The sequence below is a fragment of the Equus przewalskii genome, chromosome 26 (genome assembly GCF_037783145.1).
Source record: "Equus przewalskii isolate Varuska chromosome 26, EquPr2, whole genome shotgun sequence".
Taxonomy (NCBI): Eukaryota; Metazoa; Chordata; class Mammalia; order Perissodactyla; family Equidae; genus Equus; species Equus przewalskii.
Window position 1 is genome coordinate 3801765 of NC_091856.1, and position 4651 is coordinate 3806415.

Genomic DNA, 4651 nt, shown 5'->3' on the forward strand with positions numbered 1-4651 from the left:
GATAAAATGAGTAAATGACCACAGTTAAGGATTTCTGCCCTACTTCCTAATTTCTCACTCCCGGCGGGGGGGGGGGGGGGGTAAGGTGGGGAATTTGGGAACATTCCCAGCCTCTGATCTCCCACCCAAGAAAGTCTTCCGGGAGAATTTGTCACTTTGGGGAGTTGGAGGCTTCAGTGGTGAGAGTGCCAGGCTCCCCGCACCAGGGGTCATAGAGGGACGGGATCCAAGGGACCCTCGCCCACAGGCAGGGGAGGCAGGGCAGAGACCAGACTTTACCTCGTGACACTCTTTCTTGGCCCCTTTGTTTGAGTCTCCGGTGACACTTGAAGACAAAAAAGTTAGTGCGTGAAGCTGGGACACCCTTTTCTTTTCATGTCTAAAATGAGACACAACCCTCAAATATTTCCCAAAGTTTTTCTGTGTTCCAATTTTATACATTCTCCCACCTTTCTTTTCCCTACTCTACATTTTCCACCTCTTCATTTCCTTTCTCTTCTTATTTCTGATTCACTTCGAGGCTTCCATAGCCGATACCTCCACCCCCATTCCCTGAACAAGTTCCACGGGGAGATCAGAATCAGATAGGAGTAAAAGGGGAACAGATGAACGGATGGGTGGTCTAGTAGACGAAGAACGTTAGCCACTCACAGCCCTCAATGTCTACCAGCCAGAAGGAGGAGCCATATTTGGGGCTGTTCTGCGATCCAGTGAGGAAACCCCCGTAAAAAAGCAGGGGGTGAGGGTAACAAGAGAAAGTGAGGGGATAAATCTTGTCTGAGGCTTAATCAGTTCAGTCATGGTCACAGTGTTTCCCTACCCAGCAACAGCTCCTGGTAGGTCCCAACCTTAATTCTCAGTGTCTCTTTTTCACCTGCCACATAATTAATGCAATAATGATGATGGAGCCGTAAGCGTATAAGGGACGCCCAGCATCCCACAGAACAAAGGTGGGGCTCAGCATAATCTAAGCCTCACTAGCCATCCTCTCCCTAGGCTTTCAGGGTCTTGGAACCTAATGCCTCCATATTGTAGACCTTGTCATCCCTGCCTCACAGAGGATGGAACCAGAGTACCAGACTGAACACAAAGCCCTCCTGTTTCCCAGGGCACGCACAGCATCACCGACCTTTATCTGTCCAGGGAAGCTCATGTGACTCGGTGTTAAGATGAGGGTGACTGGTTGTATGGGTTGCAGAGCCTGGGCCTAAAGGTGCCAAGGTCACAGGCAGCATACACTCTTTCATGTCTCTCTAGTCCCTTTACCCTGATGGCTCAGCTGTCTCCTTAAGACCATAGTCTGGCATCTACCCCAGATAACTGAGTCTTTATGAACGCTGCATGCTCCATAAGAGAGAGAGTGACTAGGCCAGAGGAACTCCATGACCTACATCACCTGTGCTGGGAAGGTAACTAAGACGCACACAAGAGGATAGGGCACACATTGTCTTGTGAAGTCTTAGGAAGTGGGGGTTCTGACGTCACAGGTAGTAAGGTGGGCAGTATCTAGAGGTTCAGGAAGAGGACCATGTCCAATGTGGGAAGGAAGGGATGCACAGCTGCTGTCCTCTTAAATAGCTTCCTGAGAGTTAAATAAGGACTCCTTTCAGCCTGTGGTCAAGCTCGAGACAGGTGAGAATAAACCGTAAACAGTGCCTTCTATGGAGGCCCATGGTGAGGCTCACTTCTGAAGCTGGATTTTCCAGAACAGCCTCTACAGATCTTAGAGCATCCTGTCCACCCATGGAGATGGGTTATTGGTGAGGCTTTTGAATAAGGACCACAAACTTGTGGCTCTTCAGTTGAATGCACCGTAGTTGCAATGTTTGGCTGAGCGTTTTATGAAAATCTGAATTTGAACACCTTCAGGCAGGGCAAGTTTGCTTCTGTTCAACCTCAGTACCCACCGCTCCTGTGTCCACCAATTCGCATATTAATGTTAACATCATGGCTCTGTCGGCACTGTGATTTGCCTCCAACACTCCAGGACTTTGGATTTTCCTTAAGAAGTTCTTGCCCTGATCAGGGTGGTCCCACAGCCCCATAATTCTTAGGCTCAAAATCTGTGAAGAGGCTATTTGGTCCTTCCCCCAGCATCCAGTCCACCACTGAACAGCTGTGGCGAGCACTCAGTCTGTGCTCACCCCTGAGCTGGGCAGGGTCAAAGGTACAAAGACATTTGAGTCGTGTTACCTGCCTGCTCTCAAGACATATAAAAATCCAGTTTCAAAGACAAGACTAACTCACGTGAATCAAGAACAAACCTTCCCAGGGGATGGGGAAAAAGGGGTAGGGAGTTATTACTTAGTGGGTACACAGTTTCTCTTTGGGATGATAAAAAAGTTCTGAAAATGGATAGTGGTGATGGTTGCACAACACTGTGAATGTACTTAATGACAATGAAGTGTGCACTTAAAAATGGTCAAAACAGTAAATTCTATGTTAAGTATATTTTACCACAATTTAAAAAACAAAAGGCCCAAAAACCCAGTCATTAGCATGAGGGATTTTTTACTAGCTATAAGGTAGAATATTGTGAAAATGATTTGACAGAGAAACGGATTAGTGAATGTTTTTCTTAGATGTCCTTAAATAGAGAGCTAAATAAAACCAAACAGGTCCTTACATTTAAGATCATTTAAGAAGAGTCTCAGTCTGAAGATGGGATGAATTGGAGCCAGTTCAACATGTTTCCTGAACTTGCAAATTCTGTAATACGGGAAGGGGATGACTCTTTCAGCCAAAGAGCACTGAATGACATGTTAACAAAAATCAGTTAAAAAGCAGCTCGCAGCAGCTTCTTAGAGGCAGGTCGAGATACCCACAGAGCAGTTTGAATCCTTCGTTACTTCCGTTGTTCCTACCCTCCCTGCCCCCGCCTCCTGCAGCTGCTGCAGCAACAGTTCTGGCCCCCGTGAGCCTGACCCAGTGGGCCTGCACAGTGCTTGGTGTCCTCCTCCCCTGGGCTGTGACATCTATGATGTCTTTCTCATAGGTCCAGCGTCAGGCATCGAGCGTTCGGCCATCCCCAGAACCTTAGGGTGGGACTGTCTCCCTCACCAGTGGGATGAAGAGGAGGTGAGCAGAACATGGCATCTCCTACCCCACCAGCTCCTGCTTCCTGCAGCGGCTGCTGCCCTCTATGCCGCTGCCACAGCTTGCAGTCTCCCATTAGCCTGACCTCTTGCCCAGGCCAAGCCATCAAGTTCTGCAGACCTCGCGCCTGCTCTAGCCAGTGCACTATTTACCTCACAGGTTACCCACAGTCACCAAGAGGATGACACGAAGCCGTCAGAACCTTCTGCTGCAAACTTCTCTCCAGCCACTCACGGAACCCTGCCTCAGAGCTGAGGAGTTAGAGCCAAGGACAATCTTACGCCCTCCTGCAGAGCAGGCCTTGAGTACAGGCTTGTTACTGGTTTGGTTCTCACTGATGGAGGGTGCTCATGTGGATGGGACAGGGGGACCAGTGTCTTCCTAAACAAGGGCACATTCACATCATGAACACACTGTCTGTCACTGTTAACCGTGTGGCCTGGATCCTCCCATTTGCCCTTCCTGATTTGTGGTTTACAGCAAACAGGGAAGAGAAGGACCTAGAAAGCCTCCGTGGACTCTGGAGGGCTACACAACTATAAAGGGCTCACATCCATTTATTTCCAGGAAACTCGCTAAAGCCAGACCCTGCTTCCATGACAACGCTACCACACCACAATTACCGTAATGGAGTTTCTTCAGGAAACTGTTCACAGTTGCTGATTCGTGTGTACCGTGGGTCACCTCACACCCCACAAAGGAAAATCCCGACACACATGCCACTGACCTGTTTGTCCCTCTGTACAAGCCTTGCAAAGGAGCTGTGCTGCATCTCATTCACAGAAAGTATTACCCAGCACCTTAGATGTGTCAAGGCACTGGGGACGGAGCAGCATGGTGGCTGTTATTCAGCAGCAGGGCTTTTATATTTGAGCATTTTCATTCATGCCCAGGAACCGAGATCTCCAGGCAGCTGGACAGGAAGCTCCAGAGTCATGTCAGGGACAAGACCATCAGCGCTCACACAGCTGGTCACTTGCTCACAGCCAGAGGCACTAGAGGGCAGCACTGCCCACCCAGTGCTCCTAGTCCAAGGACTGAGTGCCGCGAACTTTCAAAGGCCATCTGCTCCAGTGGCTCTCAGTCCTGGCCTCACATCAGAATCACTGGGAGACATAAAAATGTGGATTTCCTGGCCTCGTCCCAGACTTAATGAATCGTAATCTCTAGGCGCAGGGTCCAGCAGTCTATATATTGAGTATCAAAAATAATCCTCAAGCAATAACGCACTGCACTCTGGGTGTGTATTTGGGGGCAATTGGCCACCAAAGAGCAACATTTCTTTCCCCCCAGTTTTGTTGAGATATAATTGACTCATAACACTGTGTTAGTTTAAGGTGTACAACATAATGATATATGTTTATATTGCAAAATGATTACCGCAGTATGTTTAGTTAACATCCATCACCTCACAGCTCCAATTCTTTTTCTTGTGATGAGACCTTTTAAGATCTACTATCTTAGCAACTTTCGAATATACAGTATTGTTAACTACAGTCACCATGATGTACATTATATCCCCAGAAGTTATTAATCTTATAACTGGAAGTTTGTA